The 24,913-nt window shown below is 45.1% G+C and overlaps 1 long non-coding RNA gene across 1 annotated transcript in view; it reads right to left on the minus strand.

Moving 5' to 3' along the window:
- The window catches only part of LOC311442092, a 146,418-nt gene extending 128,790 nt beyond the window's left edge, over positions 1 to 17,628 (minus strand). Inside the window, exons 1-2 of the long non-coding RNA XR_014696442.1 lie at positions 17,010 to 17,628; positions 14,675 to 14,790 (exon numbers count right to left, since the gene is read on the minus strand). This is a non-coding gene — a long non-coding RNA (uncharacterized lncRNA). The remainder of the gene's footprint in view (positions 1 to 14,674; positions 14,791 to 17,009) is intronic.
- Between the last annotated feature and the right edge of the window lie 7,285 nt (positions 17,629 to 24,913).

Genomic DNA, 24,913 nt, shown 5'->3' on the forward strand with positions numbered 1-24,913 from the left:
CTCCAGAAACCTGAGACCCACAAGTTGTCACCCACAGCCAGCCCCTCTCATTGAGGGGCCCTCCAGCCCTCGCCTCTTTCTCAGCTGTGCATGTGGCACACCTGAGCTCTCTAAACACCCTGACAATCCTCATCTAGCTGATTAGGCTGAAAATAGGCACAACTGTCTTCTTGTTAGCTGCAAGCAGAGCATAGCTAACAAGCAAAAATCTTGTGGCATTTCAATTTGAAAAGGTCTCTTGGTACCTTATTTTCTTCTGGTTTACATCTCCCATGTTTATGGTGGAAGAGACGAGAGGGAATATGGAGCTGAGACAGGGGTGGGACAGGGTGACAAAGCTGGTAGGTATGAAACAAAACTATTCACTACATCACTATTGACCAGTCTGTAGCCATACAATTTAATTTTCCAGAAGATAAGTTACAGCTCCTCTCTTTGATCCCCAGTTATCTAGCATCTCCACTTCTGTCAGAAGAGACTCGGTAACAATCTCTTTGCTTTGGCTGAAAGCAGAAAGAGCTGTAAACACTTGACTGCTTCCTTCCTATCCGTCCTCCTGCAGGCAGCGCACACATCTCTGTTGGTGGCCGCACCAAGCCCCTGGCTTACCTCTACCCGTTGTGCCCTCCCTCCTGCGTGAGGCACCCCACAGCAGCTGTGCGGCAGAAGCAGAGCTCTGCACTTGGCTTTGCCAGCGGGCACCGTCCACCCTGGCACTTCCCAGAGCCCGACCCCTTGCACAGAACCAGCTCCCTCACACACCCAAGCAGTTTTTTTTCTTGTACTCAAATTCCATTTTTCAAGAGCTGTGAGCACCACGGTAGAAGGGAGGAGCCATTTAGCAATGCTAAATCTCAAAATATCTTAAATTACCCCCCTCCTTCTGGATCAGTTCTTTCCATTTATATCACCATCCACCTGGGTAGTATGAAACACTAGCAGAAAGCTGATAATTATGTTTTTTATAGAGATTAGATGTTAAATGTTTTCTGATGATGTTTGGAGCTCAGACTTAGGCACACCAATTCAGCAAAGAAAATTATTCCCATTTTCCCCAGAGAAAAGCATTAGTTTCCATTGAATAGAAGGAGTATTTCCCCCACAAAAATTGCACTGGCTGAAGACCAAGAACAGACAGATTTCAAGCCTGATCCAATAAGAGATTCACAACTCTAAACTCAGAAATTTTCCCCTTTAAATGCCTCTAGAAGAAAGGAAAGAGCTCCTATTGGAATTACTCCTAGAGCCGAAAGACCTTCGGATATCAAGCCCTAGAATTATTCAGTTACTCTGTGCTGAAAGAGCAATTTCAGAGTATTTGTGTAGGAAGGTTTTTAAACATTAATTCGTGAGCCTCCCTCTTACTCCCCAGTCTGTGAGAATATATTCTGCACAAGTGGAATCAAAGCCAAGCTTGTAGAAGAATTAATACTTGAAGCCTTTTGAGGATTTTTTTTCTTTTTCCTCCTAAAACAAAGACATTACTAATTCTCACCGTGCCATCTACACGCCACCCCAAGACAGCCTGCCCGCACAGACAGGGCACACAAAAGCCTTGCACTCACCCAGCCATAAGGACATGAACAAGATCAGCATCCAGAACCAAAAAAGATCCTGCCGTACTGGTGACAAAAACAAAGATCAAACTTCCACAGCCCTCTAACAGGAGGCAGAAGCCATGGAGAAACCCAGCTGCAAGACTGCCCAGCCCCAGGAGGCCTCAAGTAGGGGCCAGCCCTGCTCCCACTCATCCCCTACAGCTTCTCAGCCCACCTGTGCCTGCACCTGAGCTGCCTTGTGCACTGCAGACTCCCAGGGCACATCTCCCACAGCAGACAGGCTCAAGGGAGATCACCCATCACATCTCCCTTTGGGGAGGATCTCAGGGATATCATGGTGCCCCCCGGGAAGCTTGGCCCCCAGGGTATGCTGCATGCACAGCACCTGGATAGGGACACTTTGAAGGCCTCAGGACTGCTCAGGTCAATGTTTCTAGAACTTTTTATTCTGTGAAAAAAAATCTTTTACATTTCAAGTTTATTTCCAACATAGGAGGAATTGCTTAAATATTATATTCTTTATAAGTTAAAGCATTTAAGATTTTGAACACCTCAACTTTTCCATTGTGCCAGCACATATATGTAGTACTTGAACATATACAACAACAAAACACCTGAAGTCCATCACTTGCAAAGGCTTACCTACAGAGTTGTCAAGTATGAGTGTTTCCTTGGAGCAGTAAACACACGTGGTGAGTACCACTGTTGTAATTTAAACAGGGCTACAGAGTACTCAGCTGTGACTTAAATTCAGCAGCGCAGCTCAGGGCACTGAACACTGCGCCTGAAGCAAAATCTCCAGATATCTGTTCTGTCTCATGCTGTAGCAGCTTCCCCTCCTTGTTGCTCCCACCCAGCACTCCCATTTTCAACTGCCTAAGGAGGAATCACCCACAAAGGCAGGCTGATCAGCTATTTCTAAGAATTGGGATAGAATCTTGGCATTCTCTGTCTGATCTACAGAGCAGGAGGCATCTCATGCATACTGCTAATTTCCTCTCTTAAACAGCTTTCTTTAAGTCCTTCCAGGTTTCCTTCATTAAATTGGAGACTATAATGTGCATGAAAAGAGTAAGATAAGAATCTGCTAGAATCAAACTTTTCAGTACTGCTAGTTTAGAACAAAAATGTATAAAGTGTACAACACAATTGACATCAGATGGAAATTATGCTTACTTTTTAAAAAACAGAAGATGACCCAAGTCCTTCCTTTACATTTCCTGATACGCTTTTCAGTCACCTATAGACAATATTTCATCTGTGAGAAACAGTGAGAAATAATCCTGTATGCAGTATTATTGTAATTAAAGTTACTTAATCTCTAGATACTATGCTCACCTCTATCAGCACCAGCAGGCTGAATTCCTATTTGAAAAGTAACACAGAGTAAAGTCTTTAAGGAAGACATACTTTTTCCAAGGACAAAACAATGAAGCAGCCAAGATTTGTTTCTATTTGTCTGGTAATCTCTTCCTTTGGAAATACAGTGAACCGTGCAAACTGGTTTACAGGTCTCAGTGATGGTCCTGGGTGGTACGTGGTATGCTCTTTCTTCCTCTGAGTTATTAAAAAAATAAATAAATAAATAAATAACAAGAATAGAGACTGAAAGCAGCCCACTGAAACAATCCAACCACATTTGCTAATGGGCCACTTTATTGCTTTCAGCAAGGGAATGCTATTACATTCCTTAATCCACCTGCAAATCGATGATGATTTTAACTTGCTTTCAGCAGGCAGATATGTGTGCATGAGCTATATTGTCTGACGAGCCAGCCACCCGTGCATGATTGATCAGCATCCTACCTCGGGTGTGTCAGAATCACAATAATATGACAAATTCTCTTCGTCATGCTTCAGCTTTTGCTGGTTGTTAACACAAAGCAGGTGTAAAGCAAAGGAATAAAAAACACCAGCCGTCATGGCAGATATTGGAGAAGAGGGCTGCGAACAAAGGGCTAACAGAAAGGATCCCGAGGGACTGGCATTCAGCAGGAAAGACCATCTGAAAGCCCTTCCCGGTACCCAGCAGACAGTCAATCACTCGATAATTCCCTCCAATTGTTCCACATTAAACTGTTAGTTGGGTTACACTTAGATCTGTGTTTCATTAGTCTTTAACAAATTACAGGGAAACTGCCCAGGGTTAACTTTTCCTCCCCGTCACCACAGAGCCACGTTAGCTGGGCTCTCTGCGGGATGATCTATGTTCCTGCAGAAATGACGGTCAGGCTCAGAAAGTTCAGTTCTTGAAGCTGTGCATGCTTTTTGTTTGGTTGTTTTTACCCAATGTCTGTATCATGTATCTGATAGCTCATCTTTGGGAGTTTTTTACACTGGATTTCTTCTCCCTTCCAGTTCTCTATATAAAAGGACTTCTACACTGTAGTAGAATAGGAGCCTATTTTTGACGTAGTACTCCGTGCTTAATGTTATTAAGTGTCATGGTCGATTTGGATGCATTAAAACATTACAGTTAACTGGTTAAAATCCCATCCCGCCACCTTTTACTCTAAGTTATCTCAACTACTGCAGCAGAATCGCACAGAGGAATAAAATTACATACATGCATACTTATTTGCTGATAATGACTTCAGTTTGCACCCAGCTGAGTGAAAGATGCAGCTGAAGTACAATTGTACCATACCTCTCCCACAAATTTCCCCACAAAATCACCGAGTCATGAACTATGACTACAGAAATTCAGGGCCCCTTTGCTCAGGTGTGAGTACTGGTGTAAGATGTAACATTCCAGTTGGAGGCCAGTCACTAGTGGCGTCCCCCAGGGCTCGGTGCTGGGGCCGGTCCTCTTTAATATCTTCATCGATGATCTGGACGAGGGCATCGAGTGCACCCTCAGTAAGTTCGCAGATGACACCAAGTTAGGTGCGTGTGTCGATCTGCTTGAGGGTAGGAAAGCTCTGCAGGAGGATCTGGATAGGCTGCACCGATGGGCTGAGGTCAACTGCATGAAGTTTAACAAGGCCAAGTGCCGGGTCCTGCACCTGGGGCGCAATAACCCCAAGCAGAGCTACAGGCTGGGAGAGGAATTGTTGGAGAGCTGCCAGGCAGAGAAGGACCTGGGAGTGATGGTGGACAGTCGGCTGAATATGAGCCAGCAGTGTGCTCAGGTGGCCAAGAAGGCCAACGGCATCCTGGCTTGTATTAGGAACAGCGTGACCAGCAGGGCTAGGGAGGTGATCGTCCCCCTGTACTCAGCTCTGGTGAGGCCGCACCTCGAGTACTGTGTTCAGTTTTGGGCCCCTCGCTACAAGAAGGACATCGAGGTGCTTGAGCGGGTGCAGAGAAGGGCGACGAAGCTGGTGAGGGGCCTGGAGAACAAGTCCTACGAGGAGCGGCTGAGGGAGCTGGGCTTGTTCAGCCTGGAGAAGAGGAGGCTCAGGGGTGACCTTATCGCTCTTTTTAGGTACCTCAAGGGAGGCTGTAGCGAGGTGGGGGTTGGCCTGTTCTCCCACGTGCCTGGTGACAGGACGAGGGGGAATGGGCTTAAGTTGAGCCAGGGGAGTTTTAGGCTAGATGTTAGGAAGAACTTCTTTACAGAAAGGGTTGTGAGGCATTGGAACAGGCTGCCCAGGGAAGTGGTGGAGTCACCATCCCTGGAAGTCTTCAAAAGACGCTTAGATGTAGAGCTTAGGGATATGGTTTAGTGGAGGGCTGTTAGCGTTAGCGTTAGGTTGGAGGTTGGACTCGATGACCTTGAGGTCTCTTCCAACCTAGAAAATTCTGTGATTCTGTGATTCTGTGATTCCCAGAAGTCAGGGCTACCGATCTTGCCTTCCTTGGCTCAAGCAAAACTTCAGAAACACTCCTCTATGTTGTAAAGACCTGAAGGTTAATATCCTGCTCAATATATCAGCTCTCTTTCAGAAATCACACAATGAAATCCTTTCTCCAGGCCAGCACAGTCACTGACATGAAATTCAAACAAAAAAAAATGCAGGGCCTCTGCTTTTTCCTGAAATGAAAATTGGAAAGATTATCATTTCCTTAGGCAAACTATTATCTGGGTCAGCACTACTTTATTGTGTAGCAGGCAATACTAACTGGTGTTGATTTGGCTTCAGCCTCACTAATAAAACCAGAAAATATTGCTGAGGTACCTTTTGCTGGCAGTTAGCTTTGGAATTTCCAATGGACCCTGAATTAGCAGAATCTGAGAACTGTAACTGCTGCTCCATAAATCTTGCTTGGTGTAGTCCTGAACTGAAGTCCACTGAGGCTGATAGGAGCCCTTATTTTAACACATTTGGGAAAATACCTTCTGTGAGTTCTCTGAAGCCTACTAAAGTCCATAACAAAATATTCACTTACTACACTTGATCCCGAGTTTAGTTTTTCTTTCTCATGCCTGAACCATGACCTATGCTTTCTTCTGAACACGAGAGCTTATCTGCAGCCACATCTTTCCCATTTTTGCTCTTAAGCCTTTACATAAAATGTTTTCAAATACAGACCACATGTTTTTTAATATACTGAACTTAAATTTCATTTTATGGAACCCAAGCAATCGTGCTCAGTAATTTCTTTTCCCTTAGATCTGTGCATCTGATTCATTTATTATTTTTTTTAATACCAGCCATGTATTTACTACACTTCAATTTTCTGATGTGGCCTCACTTCAAGTTTTGACATTTTGCTGAAAAGTTTCAACAGCAATTAGTCAAAACACGATGACGTTTTGGTTTTCAGTTTAATCCATACCAGAGCTTAGACCAAAGCAGTTTTCTTGCAGTGAACACAGACTTTCTAATTACGCTCACTAATCAGAGGAGTTGTAAGAGCTTTTTAGGTGGAGGAGTGCCTCTCGGAGCGCATGGTCTAGCCTAACAAGCACGATTTGATGCTCCTTGAAGCTAAATGGCAGTTTCCACCCCAGCAGCTGGGCACGAGGGCACGCAGAAAGCAGACGCCCCTGAGTCCCTCGAGAGGCCTTGGCTCCGATGCACAGTTCTCATCAACTCCCCCTCTCTGCTCCTCTCCTTCCCCCAGAATCAGCCTTGATGATCTCCCAACACTTTCTGATTTAACCTTTTGGTACTTTTAAGAAATCTGCTGACTGTAACGAATTGAATTAACTTACCCCGAGCTAAGCAGCGCTGTTTCCAGCGGTTCTGGCACAGGCTGGGTGACCAGAAACTGAGACCAGCGCTGCAGGGCTGTATCTCAAATCTCATAGCTGAGGGAAACGTAGGATATTTAACCCTACCTCTTAACTGGCTTTCAGTTAATGCTGGATCCTGAGCTGCTCCACACCTCCCAGTGGAAACCAGTAAGCGCAGGGGAGCGGCTAACTGGGCCAGCCCCTCACTTGCTCTCCTGGAGCCCCCCCCTCCCAGCTATCTCCAGGGGATGCCTAGGGGATTTTTAAATTGCTGTTACTTGACTAAGGAAATCCAGATCATTATCGTGAAGCACTTTTATATGCAAAGGATATCAGAGATTTAAAGTTTTCCAGCAGCAAAATGGATCTGTGTAGTTGCCCCAGAAACAATTGGGTCCACACCTGCATATCCAGAGATGTGCTGGACCATTCACCCTTTAACACGTGAACCAGGACCAGCTGGAGCATTTTTCATAAAGGGAGGTACAGGGACAACAAATTTTGACTACATATTTAGAGGACTATGCACCACTTCATACCATTGTCATAAAAGGCCTCCAAGTTTAAAAACCCCTGCATCTGCCAACCGATTCCTACACACAGAAAATGCTGTTTCTGTAACACTGTTCAGTTCCTCCCATTTTGGGAACATTGCATCTGCACGGGAGATGCACAAGCACTGAAGACACAAACACAGCTATTCACACAAAAGCTAAAGCCAGCCAGATTTCCAGGAGCCAGGCCACCAGGCAGATCAAGCCCTGGCACAGCCCGCTGTGCTCCTCGTGCTGGGGGAAAACCAGCAGGAACTGCAGCTGCAGTGCCAGCAAGGTGTCAGCCAGGGGCAGTGCAGTTACAACTTCCCCAACAAGGCCGTTTTCCAGATGCCGAGTGCTATCAGCCAGCAGCAGGAACGGTGCCCAGGCCACATATGTGCTAACGTAGTAAGACACCGCGATGGGAGCCAACAAGCTCCTGCAGATAGCTACGAGGATACAAACCAAGAGCCATTCCATGGAATTACATGACTTATATCCCTCTATACTCATATACAAAGGGTAACTAACTGCCTCGAAAAATAACTAGGCCTGGTGTGGATTGCATGCCCCAGGCTGCAGCGAGGTTGCCCGTGCCAGCACTGCCCTCAAACATCCCCAAGAGGACGTCTGTGAATGGTGGAGAGCAAGGTGGGATAAAGCTCACGTCAAAACGCATGCTTGTTTCCAATCTAAAAAGATCTGAACTAGGAAAATCTGGAATTCTGGCTCTGTAACAACCATTCATCTGAAAATGCGGGTGCAGATATATACAGTGTTTAATCAGTTATAATGTGTAAGGGCCAGCTCCGCTCCCCCTGAATCCAAGGAGAACCATCCTAATGAGACTCTCACAGGATGTATGGACCACATGTTGCAGCAGCAAAGCTCCTTCAGGGCATAGCAGGGGCTGGAAAGTTTTACCAGAGAAACTCATCCATGAAATGCAACTCCTGATGCCCTTTATATCAGAGAGCGAACCTCATGCTGGCTCTGATTAGCTGGCAGGGAAGAGCTGAATTAAAAGCAGCGACCAGAATGCAGGATAAGTAGTTGTTATCAGAAAATCACCAGCTAATTGCTTCCCAGTCCCATTAATTTATTTACTGATCTCATCATTTGACTGCTGAAATTTTTCCAGCATCACTGGGTCTCATTGTCATAACATTGGATGCTACTAAAAAACTTAAGAACGCAGCAAACCGTAGAATTGTTGCGTGCATATGAGGAGACAAGGGGCAAGTAAAATTTTAATACTATCTTCTTTATTATTTTGACTTTGGGGGAAATAGAGATTTGGGAGGAAGTCTGAAGATTGGCTTCTTTTCCTTGTTCTGAAAAGACAGAACTTTTTGTAAGAGACATAATTGGTAAAAACTTTCTTTGATGGAAAAAATCTTCTTCTTCAAAAGGCATACCGATAAAGTTTTGTTCAGTCCCAATAGGTACATTTTAGATTCTTGCACAAATTGTACTGCAACAATTTCGGATTTTGATGTATCCTTCCTACCTCAGTTACTTGCTAATGTAAGCATAACAAATTATCTGCTATCATCTAGCTGAAGCTACTAGACTGCAGTTAATAATTTACCTCTCAACTCATCTTTATTCTGAACATGCAAATTATTAATTGATTACAGGTTTTCCATAGTCATCTGTGTAAATGACTGCTCTTGCCTTTCATTACTGCCTCCTTTTCCACCTGTCCGTCAATCAGCTCTTCTTGGTGATGCCAAAATAACATTTCACGCTCGTGCTGTTTGCAGAATGCCAAGGCTCAAATGAAAGCACAAAGGAGGAGCCCGCACAACAGGAATGTAGCCTCTCAGGCATGATGCTGCCCGTTGGGATGCACGATGTTCACTGTTTTTTCAGCACTTTTGGAAGAAACTATGAAAAGTGCACAACATAAAACACTGCTTCTGTGCAGCGTGAATAGCAGCTGTAAGCAAGAAGTCAAAAACTGGAACAAATTTCAAGTTCTTCACGTATCTGCTGTCATATTTGCAGGTACATAAGGTAAAATGGATAGCTGGATCTCTGGAGATACGGGATTATTAAACATGATGCTGTTCACATACACTAGGCACAGAGCTACATCCTTTTTGAGACCTGACTTACTAACACAAGGGTATTTTGGCATCTTCACATGTGCAATGCAGAGCCATGCTTTGCACAGCACAGCTTTCGTACCAGTCTGTTATGTGAATCTGGAGTGCTTTATCCTCAAGATGCCATAAACAAAGTGCTTCTGTGTCCTTGTGCGAAAGGTGATGGGTGCCATTCAGCTGCTGGGACTGTCAGCTTTCTCAGGCAAGTATTTTCTGCTGTAAACCTTACCCTGTGAGCTCTTAAAATAAATCTCATTGTATATGAAAAATGCTTATTGTTGATAAAGGAAGGAAAAAGAAGAAAAAGAAAATACTGATAAAATACAGTGCTACCCTAAAGCTTTGGAAGGAAATGGAACAGTAGCAGATGCCTCCTCTAGCAAGGTAGATAATAACGTATGAGTCCAGATGAACTTCAAGAATTAGCTCTACTGCAGCTTCACCCGTTTTTCTCTCATGCACCAACAGCAGGTTACTAACAGTTTCCTGCTAGCTGCTAAACCAACAGTGGGTTAGGTCATGGTAAAAAGCCAGGATATCTGGCTGTATTTGTTCTATTACAAGCTGTGGGTTTAATCTTGTAAGAAATCATGTGATGGCTTTATCTCTAGCTTTGAAGACCTACCTCCGCAGATCCCTGCTCTTGGCGTGGCTGTGCTAGAGGAGGGGAGGCAGGAAAAGCCTGGCTAATTTCAGAGCTCTGCCGACAAGATAGCACCAACACATCCCAGCCACAGGGCAAGCCAAGAGCACTCTCAGGCTCTGCAGGAAAAATCATTTATACCTGTACATACTGCACCATCCACTAAAAAGAATGGCCAGAAGTCAGAAAACCAGTCCTTTTTAGTTTGCTTTTAATATAATGATTCTGTTTTTCCTCTTTGCTTTGTTTTGTTTTGGAGTGTTTCGTTGTTGTTTTATGATACATTTGCATTACGTCTTCAATATTTTTCCTACCACCCTGATTAGAAAAATTCATTTTTCCCTTGGTGAGTCTCATACGGCATCTTCATCCCACAAACAGAGACTATAAGAAAACACAACGAGGCTCGGATACTCAAAAGGTATTTGAATGACTAACTCCCCTCGGTTTCAAGCACCACATCACCATTATTCTTCCTGAGTGCTCTTCCACTCTGCCAAGCACAAGAACAAGAGGTTGTTCTTTATGCTGGCTGCCTCCTGATCTCCTCATGCAGTTTTGAATCTTTTCCAAACCACATCCCCGATTTTAGCAGGGAAAGGAGACCGGGAGAAAGATGTTCACATCTGTGAAGAGCCACATCTGCAGGCAGCCCTCCTGCGTTCAATCCTCTGCTTTGGCTGTGGAGAAGGCGGCCTTGATTGCACAGACCTTTGAAGTTTAACAGTGATTTGAATGTGCTGACAGAGAGTGTCATTGCCACATTTATATCAAAAGTTGATTATCTATTGAAAGGAAGTCTGTTTATGTGTTTACTTCCACTTTTGTTAATATCGGGAAAGGAAAGGGAAATTAACATATGAAAATGCCAGATGTGACTAATAGCTATCAAAGTAAGACAGGACTGGGCTCCAGTGAAATGAGTCTGCTAATTTGGAATAATCTGATATTGTCTTTTCTGCCTTAGAGTTACTCAGGCCCCCACAGTAAAAAGATTTATTGGGAAGCAGAAAACCTGTGTTCTTCCTCACTAAGACTTTGCACTCATATGACGGCATTGTTTCTTGTACACAGTTGTAGGACAGCACCAAAAGAACAGCATAAATTCTCTCGGGTACCTTTCAGTCCCTGTTCAAAGACATGAAGTATTTGGCATCCAAGATTTATGCACCAAGGTGATACTCTAATAAATTATGTCAAGACATCTGAAAGTCATCATTTCTGTGCACATGCATGCATTTTAAAAGAAAATCTACAAGAGGATCAAAAACAAGATTAAACCACATCTGTTTGGGTTTAAACTACATTGTCTGCAGAGTTCAAAGTTGTTTCCCTTCATCTAAAAAAACTTACCCAGCTGTTTTTTATCTTAAATTCCTACCACTATCAAAGAAGTGTTTTCATTGGCCAACTGATGTTATTTCTAGAAGCTGAGCTAGTTAGGAATGGAGCTAAGTAACAAAATATGCTTTATTCATCAAAGGTCTACCCTCTGTGACTCGACTTGGCACACTGAGAAAATTAATAGAGAGGTTTCACCAGGTTCTAATGGGAGCCGTGTATCTACTGTATGTCATCATGCAATAAATTAGGTCCTCAATCTTTTTACGCCAGTAATTGACTACAACTGACACCGATAAGAAAAACATGAGACAGAATGAATTGGAAGAGGCACAAATTATACAATAAATAAACAAATACTACACAAATTCAATACGTGGGAAAGAGAAATGTTTTGAGAGCTGTCATCAATCAGTAAACATTCTGCATGAGTGCAGGTGTTGTGCGGTAGTGTTGTAATAGCCTGACTTGTTCAGCTACCACTGACAAATGTACACACCCAAGGACACGTGTCTGTGTACGTTTACATGCACACACACACACAGGAACACTAGAGCATGAACTCCCGATGTTCTGCGTTAAACACAGAGTGCAATAAGTGGTACAGCAAGCTGCCTCCATCACAATTACAGGGCTTTGTGTTAAAACAGGAAATAAATGCAAAGCTAATCTAAAGGCATATGACATGACAGCTGCATCCCAAGCAATGAATTTCACATTTTTATACGCCCTCTGCCTTTCTGAATGGCTGCAGCAGCACGTGAAGGCCTGTTTCACACACCAGGGCCACAATTTCACTCCAGTGGGAACTGGCTGAAGCCTCTCGTGCACCAGGCTACGTCCTAACTCCCAGAGGCAAAGTTCCCTAAAGCCTAAGGCCAGCCTGGATCCACAAACTGAGCAGCAGAATGGTCATTTTGGCCAAACGGATCTCGGAGCTGCCCTCTTACCCCCTCCCCACACGCAGAGCCCAAGAAGGGAGCAGGCACCGTGCTTCCAGCTGGGAAGCTGCAGACACCTGGGGAGCTGGAGGGCAGGCAGGTGGGGGCCTGGGGGTCCTGTTCCTGGATCTTGGAACCTAAACACCCAGAAGTTTTCTTTACTTCACAGATCTGGCCCTATTCTTTCTGAAAGCAGGGATATAACTTGCTTTTTTACACAGCAAACAGGAAAACCGAACAGTTGGACACCCTACAGCTGGTCTACTAATGTCGCAATCTTTTCAATATGTTCATTATTCAGTTGCCACAGATTCATACATTTGATAGCTCTTGATCTGCAGATCATTCACATCGTGGCCTAACAGCTGGCATTTCATGCCATAACACTGTAACGATGTACCCGTAATGTATAGAACACATGGGGCTAACTCTGTTCACCGAGTACATATTATGTGCTCCGCTGTCAAACAATATTTTACACATTTCCAATTTACATTTAACATTGTGTGGGATAAACCAATAAATCATTTGGCCTGGGAAGAGGAACAATACCAGCTAATTCATGCAACTAATCCAAAGCACATCATTTTTGTTATTGTGATTGTTTTCACTGAAATCTTGAACTTGAAAATGTTTTGGGTGGTCTTTGTTCTGAATACGTCCTCCTCCTCTTTCCAAAATCCAGCATTTCAGAGCAAGCTCTGCTTGTCTTATCTGCTCCCCACAAATAGAAAAAAGCAGGGATTCAGCCTGCTGACACACGCTTAGAGACCACTCACAGAAGGCTGGCCCTCGGTGTACAGCTCAAGAGGAAAACCTGTAAATGGATTCTCCAAAGCAGGAAAGTTCAAGAATGGAAATAAATCAAGATGAAGAACAACACAAAAATATGTCATCAATTTATTCAAACACCTTCTGGCATACAGCAAGAAAAATAGCCCCAGTGCCCCCATCACTACTTAATGCAATTCTCTTTTTCCTGGTCACGGTAATGCGCGTTCCAACCTCTGCCCGAAAATGAAATACAAATCTGGCCAGACAGAATTCACACAGCTCCAAGGGAACGAGTTCAGTAATGCCCAAGTGGCTTAGTAATTTCAGTCACATTTTCAAAGTCCCAAAGCAGCATTCAGGCCCAATTCCTGTGTTTAAGTTTCGTGCCCTTCAGTACCTTTTGGCATATGGCTTAGGCCAGCAAGCGCATTCAGCTGTAGTTACACCGACTTCTTAATTTTTTATAGGAAATCCGTGCATCAATGTAGCAGATCTTCCACTCAGCAGCCATAGGATGGCCTAGAAATTGCAAATACACAGCAAAACCCAAGCAGTTCAAAAATAAGCTCTGATTGCCAGCTCCACAGCCCTGCAAAGGAGGTGAGCTGAGGACAGATTGAGCAGCAAGTACCCCAGCCCGACCCACCGCACGTACCAGCTCCTGGCAGTGCTAGGTCAGGGTATTTCTTTCCCCTTCCCACACCAACACACCCTTCATAATTTCAAAGATGGATGGATGCAGACTAGGAGTTTGAGGTTTTTGGCTGCCTAACAGCAGCAGGAGCCATCCAAGCGATTTGAATTTCAAATCTGTGGAGGAGCTGGAGGGCAGCCCTTGGTGGATGGCTGGTCACAACTGCCTGAGCAGCAAATACTGTGGTGGGATCACTTTCTAACTGCTTTTTTACTTAGTAATAGACAAGTCTTATTTAGCAAAACTGTTCACAGTAATCACAGTAATCTGTAATCTTCACTGCAGACCCTGAAAATTCAATGTGAAAAGGACAAATGTTTAGAAAAATTTGATGTGTAAATATTGCATAAATACGAAATAGGTGTTTGTAAGGCTCTTGTGTGTCTTGAGTCTCATAAACATGCTGGGAGACAGGTAACTTCCTAGGTGCCTTTCACCCCACTGATAACGCGAGGACAGACGTGCACACACCACACCTCTCACCAACCAGTCCTCCTGCGATATGCCAGAAGCAACAGGCATCTCCAGCTGTGGGAAGACAGGCTTTTTTAGATCATTGCCTAGTGGGTAGCGATCAAAATACTCCCTTGTGCCTGGGCAACTCACGTCAGATATAACATCAAATAGCTTAGAATAAACATCCAGTCCTTGCGGTCCCGCAGTCCTCCTACCAGCCCCACCGAGTCATTCAGTGACTATTTTCCAGTGCCAGAAAATATGAAAATTAAAACCTCAACAAGATTATAGAGTTTGCCATCACATTGGCTTTGCTAATATTGCTTCATATTATGTAAACTGTGAGCACTGCAGTTATGGGAAGGCATTGTAACCTTCCTTGCCAGAGTGGTGACAAACAGAATCTGAACCCTCTTTTTTTTTTAAATACAGGGCTGAACCATCCCTCATCTTTTAAAACACACGCCCAGGAGCCAGCTATTCAGCTTCAAACTCACCTGCAAAGCACTTCAGGGAGGTGCAATATGTTATGACTTTGCTTCCATCTGAGCTCTGCACTGCTTTCCTCGGCAGCGGTGTCTTGCCTTACACCAGCAGCTCCAGTAACAGGGCTCTGGGGGGAGAAACAGACTCAGACAAAACCCTATTGTTTAATCACTCAGAAATACAGTAAATATTTCAAAAGAGCTTAATGTTATAAAAGCAAACACGAGAAGCAAAATCTTGCTGATCTGAAAGCAATTTTAGAGATATTTTCTATCCGAGGAGACCCTTCTTCAGACCTCCAAAATGTTCCTATTGTTCCTCCTACCACAGGACCTGTGAGCTCTGGCCAAGTCCTTTGACTCTGACTGTTCAAGGACATGAAGACACAACCCATGCGAGACAGTTTGCAATTAAACCAGCACAAGAGACAATCTAGGGATACGGGTAATCCTGGGGAGCTTTCCAGGCAAACATGATCATCTTGACAAGCCCCGGTATAGTCTGCATTTAGATTTCTGATGGTTATCAAACAACCATAGGGAGTTTTATGGAAATTTTGAAGGAAAATATGCGCTTTGTGAATGTGGAAGAGATGTTCCTCCTATGAGCACGGTAAGTATAAATCTGATCAGTACAGAATGGAGATGGGCATCGTGGGACAGCTGCATTTGGGAGGCAACCTTTTGGTAATGATGGTTAAACAACCAGCTGGGCAGGCTGCAACAGGCCTCACAACACCTTGTAAGCAAAGCCAAAATGTTTATAGGTGATAGACGGGAAAGGGAAGTCAGTGATGAACACCAATGGAAGGACACAATGGAGAATGGCACAGGAACCTGTCAGGAAAACATGAATAAAATGCGATGAAAAAGCTTGCTGAGGGCACTGTTTGATTTCAGAATTTTAAATCAATTAATAACTTATTTTGGAAGAGCAGGGAGGGTCATACTGTCCCTTGTGTGTTTCTCTTCCTCCCCACGTGCAGCCAGCAGGAACAGACCATCGCTACTCATCGAAAAGAGCAGAAAAGAGTGAACTGACTCACTCCCATCCGACAGGGTCTGAAGCTGACACAGAGCAGGAAGGTTGGGGAAGGAGGAAATAAAGAGAGGTCTCAGTGGCAGAGGACCCTTCCCAGGAAGAAAGGGAGCATTATCCTTGGAGTCAGAGCAAGGGGAAGGCTGGGGAGAGAGCAGCGCGACACAAAGAGCAGCCCCCATCCCTCCCCGTTCCGCATGCTGCTCTGATCTCACTCGTAGGCTGAAGGTCTAATTAGCGCTGTACTGGCCTGATGGTAACAGAAGATAGCAAACGAATTGCTGTTCTTCACATGGAAAGGAGATGTTTTAGTGGCTTGAGTTTTCCTTGTGCGGCTGTAAAGAAAATATGCTTATTTTCCTTTTTATATACCGGGAAACATATGGAAGCTGGATTATATTTGTCCCAGTCTGCCAGCATTTTAAATTTATAGAACCCAAATCCTTTGGGGAATGTAATAAATTTACATACATTCTCGAGTGCTAATGCTTGCACAGGGATCTTTAGATTAGTGAATGCGTGTGCACAAGCCCATATGCACAACCACCTCTGCAGAGGCCTCGCACACACGGAAGGCAACGCGGGTTGATGCTTCGCACGTTGGTGCTGCTCAGGCCTGTGTCAGACCAGAAGCTCCTTACTCCGTGCAGGCACAGCTCCTCGGAGGACATCTCCTTTAAAATCTATCTGTAGACTGTACAAAGGTATTTGTTTTATCAGCGTACATCACCTAGGATGCAACAAGGCTTTCCAGGCTCCATTAAGCTCCAAACATTTCTCGGTCTTTTTAGCTGATGCAAAGATTTAGCCCTAAGAAATACCAGCCACAGCCCCCTCCGTCCTACAGCTAAGCATCTCAACAGCGCATTTAAATTGATGAAAAAAATCTCACTTGCAACTATTTTACAACTTTATTATGATTGTTCTGTTTTTTTCAGTGACTGCCTGATGCAAGCCAAGCTGATTTATACGTTGAACTGGAATTTGTGTACCAGCAAGATTCCCTGATAGCATTTTTCAACAGAAGCATTTGAAAGCATCCCTATTTCTATCACGTGGAGACCTAAAACTAGTTTTCTTTATCCTCACGAGTTACCAACAAATGTGTGCACACATCGACATGCCACAGGAACTTTATAAATCTCACATCTGAGCTGGGGAACTGCAGGAACATGGGGATCCCACGAGGGGTCTCCTTTAGGGGAGCTCCCCCAAAGCGTGCAGCAGAGTCTGGGGCAAACCCAGTTGCCTGCAGCTTTTTCCTCAGTACCTAAAACCTGCAATCGCCAGCCGTGAACCCACGCATACCTTGGCGCTGAGTTAGCAGAAGGTGGCAGTGTTGGATCCACCATCTCCCTGAGCCGCAGCCGAGCCTCCAGCAGGAGCAGCTGGCAGCACAAACGCCTTTAATAATGACAAATTACACATCCGCTGCTCAATTAGTCATCAGTCACATTGTGATCCCCTCCTCTGTCAGGTGGCTGCAGTCAAAGTCCTTAATTCGGAATTATCCGTTTTGTTTTTAAAATAATAATAATAATTAAACCCCCACCCCACTAACACAAGTGGGGAGGGGGGAGCCAGGGCGCCTGTGCCTACACAGTCCCCTGGGCAGCCGGACTTGGGCTCGCTGCTTCTGTGGCTGAGATTTTTTTGTGAGGGCTACGGGAGCACCACACCAGGTCTCTTCTGTGCCATTGTCCAGACCCAGCTACATTATGAAGCCGAAAAATTACAGGACAGCAACCCCAGACCGTGCCCAATGGGCCTTTTGCAGATGAGATGTGTGTTCCTTACTCAGTAAAGCCTTAGGACTGCAAATGGAGCCGTGTCCTTGAAAAGCCTTACTACGAGCCCCAAGACCTCACCATCTGGCAAAATCAGTCCCCACACCACCACTGGATTCGGGGTTTGCACAGAAACACTCCAATTTCCCCTTCCACCACAGGACATCACAGCCAGGTGGTGAACTTCTACCTCATGTCCCATCTGAAAGCCTCAGGTGCCGAGGAGCAGCTTGCAGGCGCTCGCTCACCCACGCCGCTGGACGTAGGGGAAGGATCTGCTGCCAGGGAAAGGAGCAGGCAAACAGCCTGGCTCCGACAGGAAACATAACACCAGCTGATTCGGGGCTCTTTAGCATATGAATGTGTAAATTCGCTGTGACAGGTGGGATGTTTCAAGGACTTTCAATAGAAAGCCAACTGCTGCTCGGTTATCATTAGAAATTCCTCACCGCGATGCCAACGCCTGGCACCCCATGCTGGGGAACCCAGCTCCGAACCAGCTTCAGAGAGGGAGAGAGAGCAGCTCGAATCCATGCTCCTGCTGGGTGATTCCCTGATCGGAGCACAACTAGCAAAATATTTGCTCATGCAAATGTTTCCTGCCATGAGCAGCTTAACAATATCAATGTGTTTCATGCAGGCAAATAAACAGTAAATAACGGGAAGCATATGAGGCAAGGAGAAATACTTGGAATCCTCCAAATTGCCGAGCTCTTTGCTTTAAGGAGAGTCAGAGCCCAGCAGCCCAGCACTGACCTCACCCTGTAACACAGCCAGGGCAGGAAGAGGCTGAGGAAGGGCTTTCCAAGAGCACTGAGCCCTGCACCTCTCGGCCAGCCACTCGGGCGCTCACCAGTCTTCCAGCAGCAGCTGCTGGATGCTAAACCCCAGCGAAAGAGCTCAGGAGATCCCTCCCGTGCCCTGATCCAGCCTCCCTCCCCAGCAGGGCTGTTCCTGTTCTGCCCCAGTGGGGACGCAAGAGGTGGCAGTGCCACCCATGGGTGCCACCCAGTGCCACCCGCTGTCTGCAGGGCACTCTGCTGGCAAGGACGAGTGGCAGAGGGTAATTTCTCCAGATGGGTCTCCTGGAAAGAATCAGTGAGACAGGGACACGTTTTAAGGACTTGCTCAGAGTTTTTGGTGGCTCCTGTCCAACGGCCAGCACACAGGAACAGCCTGCATATTTTCACTCTCCTGGAATAACACTGAGAAAAGTTCCCATCTGCCTCCTACAGCTCCGTTCCCTTTCTGAGCTGAGGGACAACAGATCTCCAGCTGGGTCTGCCCGGCCTCAGGAAGGGACAAAACAGTCCCGCAGGCAGCTCAGCAGGTCAGGCCCAGATTTAAATCCTCAGCTCATCACATCCACACCTCCTGCATCACCCCTCTCCACCTCAGTCCCCCCAGTTCCCCCACTGTGATTTGGCTGTGCCTCATTTTGTTTTTATTGACATAAACACAAAGAGAGGTGCTCAGACACTGCAATACCAAAATGACCCACGTGCTGGCAGATACATACCTGGGAGACCTGCAACAACAGCAGCTACAAGAGAGCTTTTTTTTTTTTTTTTTTTTTTTTTTTCCCCTCCTTCATCAGGCAGAACCTGTATTCCAGGGACAGAGGGGATTTTTCTTAAAACTAGGAAAACACTGCTTGCAGTGACCTAGCAGAGCCGTGCTTGGTGAACCAACTGTCATGCTCTACATACACTAAGTGCTACACTAAGTGAAACCAAACAAATGAATTAAAAAAGATTAACAGCTCCAAAGCTGAAAGACATGGAGCCTTTTATGTCTTTCTCTCCAGGATATCTGGGACATTTGTTGTGAACACAAGTACGCTGCACATGATTACAATTTATTGAATTAAACCCAGAATAGTTTCTGTTGTGTAAAGTAGCACTTTCTTCCCTTATCTAACGCAGATGAAATGTCAAACTTCAATGCCCATCTGCGATACCATGTTCCATTACAAATCTATTGAGCAAATTAAACTAGGTTCATCTGGAATAGGTTTTTTTCTAGTTTGCTTTTTGAGGTTATGAGCAGGGCTTCGGGCAGCTGCTGCAATCAGTCTGCAAGTTAAATGTTGGTTTCATGGTGGCTGATGACCTAACAGGAACAGCGAATGTTGAGCACTAGCGGAAAATAGTAGGATTTTGTTCAACCAACTTACATTTCCTCTCTCTCTCTCTCTCTTTTTTTTGTCTGAAGAAGTTACTTTTCTAAAAAGGAAAATTTTTGCTGCAAGAGCCTTTGGTTTCCACCCCTAAAAGACCCAGCGGGGGGATTCACTTTATTTAACAATCACCTTGAAATGTGTCCTTTAACCAAGACACACTGCGTTTAGCTCTGAAGTTCAGACGTTCGCTCCAGTTTGAATCTAACATTGAAGGAAGTTTTGAGAAGCACGCTCACACCTAGGCTTTGCCTGTAGAGGAGGATTTACACCGCAGGCCTTTAGCCACAAACCCCCATGAGTTCCACGGCCCATAAGCAAAATCGCAATGACTGCCCACAGGCTCCCGACACGCACCAAAGCTGCTGCTAATGTTTATATTACTCCCGGTGCTGCATTTGCTGCCGTGCAGGCTAACGGCTCAGCACATGACTGCACTTTCAGCTGCAGGGAGCACTTGTGAGCACCAACAGCATGGGCAGTGCTGCCAACACGCACACGGCAGCAGGCACGGAGGAGGCTGGTGCACAGGGGCTGCGCGGCTCCGATCCAGCAAATGGGGACCAGCTCAAGCAGGGAAGAAGCACAGACCTGGCACATCCTTGCGAGGATAAGTAAGGGCCAAGCAAGCCCCAGACCTGCAGGGAAGCTGCATGGGAGCAGCCAGAGATAGGGGCAGTGCAGCTTGGTGCTGGGGTATAGCCTATGCTCACACAGACACACTGGGCATTATAATGTATATCAAGCAGTTTAGAAAGGCCTTGCAAGGCCTCTGCTCACCTAAAGGTCTCCAGAATGTATCAGCTACCAAAAAACATGGCTTCAAAGCTACAGAAAGAAAAAAAAAAAAAAAAAAAGGAAAACAAAACCACAAAACAAACATCTAAAAGCCCAAATGGAGGCAGACAGCTAGAGCCAGTGCTCCAGGAAGTGTCACTTTACAATACGCAAAGTCTGTGGAGGTGATGACATTAACACTCACGGCAGAATTTCACTCCTGGTGCTGCTAAGAAGCAGCTGAGAAGCTCACAGCTCTGCCCCAAGGTGTCTCTTGAAGTCTCCTGTATTTCTTTGCACTTCCATGACAACAGCTTTCTGTCGCTCTCTCCTAGCACCGCATATTGTGAAATCAGAGTTATTAGCTACGTTAGCCGAGGCAGGGTGCAAAACAACCCTGAGCCCTCTTCCTTAGATCTTGGAAAACCATTTGACTCAGCTTGATTTCCTTACCACGAGTATAAAAAAAATAGGCATTGAAAATGTTTACAAACCCTTTTCATATGGAGAGGAAGAACGTGAGTTCCCTTTAATCTTTCTTAGCTCGTGCATGTTAACTGCACGTTTAGGGACAGCCAGCTGACTTGCATTTCAGGAGGGATGTGCAGGGACCGCTGAAGCCTCAGAAGGCTGCAGGAGCCAGAGGTGACTGGGGAACAACGTACAGAGATCACCACAAGAGCAAGAGCTAGCTCAGAGACCTGCAGACTGACGTCCCACCCTCACCTGTCCCTGTAGACCAGGGAAAGGCAAACTTTCCTCTTCACCTCTGCTGGGGCCAGACCTCCAACTTGACAGAAAAGAGGAGAAAGATTTTCTTGCTTAAGCGCAGCTGTTTGCAGAGAGTGTGCTCTTTACTGCACTGATGGGGATCAACTTTAGTTTGTGGGTCATTGTGAAGGCAAAAGTTTAATTATCATTTACGATACAAGATAGTTTAAGGATGGGAAAAAAAAAAAAAAAAAAAAAAAAAAAAAGGTGAAGAGAACAACCAACAGATCACACCAAGAGTACCGGGGCTGCTGCTGTTATGGAGTGATGAGATTTAGGCTTTAGTCAATGTATGACCACCACCCCAAGTACCCACACTACTGACACATTTCCTAAGTCCTTTCAAGAGTTTCAGGTTGTTCTGGATGTCCTACAAGCCTTCTTGCAAGGACAGCATTGAAAAAAATACACAAAGAGCAGTACTGGAAGGACAGTGGGGTGCATAGTGTAGTAGTATGCAGTACACTACTATTTAGTACGTAGCTGTGTGCCATAAAACCCACAGCTTAGGGTGTCGTGAGCTACCTGAGGGCTCCAGTCTTTCAGTTACAACTTGCCACAGACAAACTGATTGCATTCAGGAGGGGTTTTATTGGGCAGCATTGATGTGAATTTTATCACATTATAGTTCTCCCCATTTGGGTTGCAAAATTGGCCATAGTTCCAAGAAAAGTATTAAATAGTGCTAAGAAAACAAGCAATATCTAACGTGAAATCTGCCACGTAATGTGAGATGGAGCTGGTGAGAAGTTTTCCAACAGGACCTTCTTCCAGGAGGAAATTTGGTTTCCTTGAATCCAAAATGTGTTCAGAAACGTGTCACGTTCAATGACACCATGTTTGAAAAAGAGCTGGAGCAGGTCTTACATTGAGGCTGAACATTCAAACTTTCCTGGAGTGGAACTTTTCTGTTTGGAAATGGATACTTTTGATCCTTTTAATCTGATGTTATGCAATATAAAACAGAAAAATCAAATTCAGACCATAATTACATTAAAGTAAAAAGTTTCTGTTGTATTAAAATAATCCTTCCCCCACAAAAACTCATGCCACAAGAATCCAAAACTGTGTGTAAAGCTCTCATTTTACAGTAGAAAGTGATTTGAAAAGTGATTTGAAATCACAGTAAAATCCTGTGAAATGGATCCCTCTCTGTTCCTGCAGAGGAAGAGCCTCTGCTTATGGCTCTTGGGTAAATTCAAAATTGGATCAAAACGTGCAATTGCTCAGCTGGTCTGAAATGCAATGAGAGCTGTAGACTTCGGGTATGCTATCTGTATAGAGGGTTAATTACAGATGATATGGCAGAGAGCAGTGTTCAGACCCCTTGGGGTCTGAAAAGATCCTGAGACATTTCTGCCCCAGTTCTGCTCCTTGCTCCACTGGCTCTGACCCGGGAGAGCCGGTGAGCACAAGCCGTGCTCGCTAACAAATGGCTGTGTTCTTGCCATTACCCGGATTTCAAAGCCAGGAGGGATCACATAGACTCAACACCTGCGTAGCACAGTATCAGCGTTCTCCCTTTTAACACTGGCCCAGGTTGCCAAGTCCTGTGAATTTTTGGCAAGGGGTAGATTTTGTTCAGGGTGAGGACTGCTCTTCTGACCACATGAGAACCTCCAGCTTTCTCAGAAATTTTAGCCAAGCTAAGGGGAACTTTCAGCCAACCTTTCTAACAAGCTGTTTGTCCTGGTGTCTGCTTCCCAGGATGGATGCAGCTGCAAACTTCCCGAGAGCAGGCGATGCTCTCCTCGCTCCCATCGGTAACCCAACACTGGGCTGACAAGGAAGGAGGGGGGAATGGAGATGGAGAAAGATCAACAGATAAATAGGATCAGATTTCAAGCACAAGAAGCAATTCCTCTGGACTCCCCCTCCACTGCCAGCTCTTTCTTCCTCTTCTCCACCCCAGCTGGTTTGAAAGAGTAGGAGGGGAATGGGGCTGCAGCTGTACCTGGAGAAAGAACGAATCCCTCCTGCTCCTCCAGCCCAAGAGCATCCCATAATGAGCACAGTTACTGCTGCGGGAACAGGGCAGATGGTGAGGAAGTCTCTAGTGGAAATAGGACAGGCAGAATTGATGAGAATGGAGAAAGCAGAGGGAACATGAGTGGTTTGAAGGAGACTAAACAGGCCAATTTGGAGATAAGATAAACTGACCGAACCATTTTTATTGGTGAATCTGAGGGAACAGACAGCACCGCCTCACACGCACACCAAAAAGGGCAGGAAAGTGGGGGAAAAACATTTTTAAAATATCATCCAGAAAACAGACCCCAAAACTTTCTCTTTAAAAATTGTACAGTTGGGGATGGAAGAGGAAGGTGTTAAATCCCACCTCGTTTCAGATCTAGTCAGGTTAAAATTTCTGCACTGTAACACAGGTTTGCCAAAACCAAGACAGGAGGAAGCAGAGACATCGGTGTAAGCTGGGTCAGCCACACGCAAAGCCCCGGGCTGGCACCTGGTACTGTGACCCCCCAAAAAATGCTGTAATGAATCGATTGCTAACACCTCTTCCCTGGAGAGCCTTGACTCTCCCTCTAAGCAAGAAACTGGGAGACTACAGCCCAGCTAGCTGAACACAAACCAATAAAGAGCCTTTGGAAGACTGTCTCTAAGTTGTACAAAGCCACTGTGAAGCTGAAGGGTTTGTAGATCTGGAGGGTGAGCAAGGCTCTATCAAATAGCAACAGCGACCGAGCTGAACTGGCTCTTGTAGCTCATCAAATCTGTTCTTCTCTAATAATTTACAGCTGAATAGAAGGCTCAGTGGAAGTATTGGATAAGAAAATGCTGCGTGCAGTGCCCACTTTTAACAACTGCCTGGGAGTGATTATTTATGTGCGAGTGCCAGAGAATTCGACATGATGGATTAGAAAGCAAAGCCAAATTCTGCTGTCAAGGAAATCCGAAGGAATGTACTGGATTTCAACAGAGCAACTGTGCATCTACAGTATTTTTTCACAAGCACTGAACTTTGACATTTGGTCCTTTAGGAAGAGCTAGAGGTAAGAAAATGGGGGGGGGGGGGGGGGGGAACTGGCAGGGGGATAGCTTAAATGATCATTGAATGAAAGAGTGGGAAAGGTCCGTGGTCTGCTATCCAAGCTCTTATTTTTGTTGGAAGGATCTTCCCCTATCAAGCCCAACTCCTAATTATTTGGAGATCTTGATGTTCATCCAAGTCTCCGTTTAGCTAGCAAGAAATGAGCTTCAAAGGAAATTAGCGCTTTTAAACTGTTTGATTGTGTTGCTGTTGTTTTGTTTTGCTTTGTTTTATGGTTTTTTGTTTGGTTGCTTGGGTTGGATGTTTTTTGTTGTTTTTTCCCTCCAGTAGCTTTCATGGCATTTTCACTTCCTTCAGCATTTCAGATTTCAAACTTAAACAAGCGTGAAATCTTTACTCTATTGGAGCCAATGGCAAAATTCCCACTTATTTGGATCATCCCACAATTTCATGCTATACGTTTTGCCCAAGCTTTACTGCAATCAAAGCTTCTTTGTTGCTCCGGTTAACAGCAGACTGTTTCCAGATTCTGGCACTACTAACGTAAAGATAAAGAGCTACAAAATGGAGGTAATACTGGAAAGGAAGGTACTGCTTGAGCAGAGGCAGTCGCTTTGACTGGAGGATTAAGAGAAGGAAAAGCCATATAGGTGCACGAGGGCAATCTTTATAGCCCTACTAGAGCTCA

This window comes from Aythya ferina (genome assembly GCF_964211825.1).
Source record: "Aythya ferina genome assembly, chromosome: 10".
Lineage (NCBI taxonomy): Eukaryota > Metazoa > Chordata > Aves > Anseriformes > Anatidae > Aythya > Aythya ferina.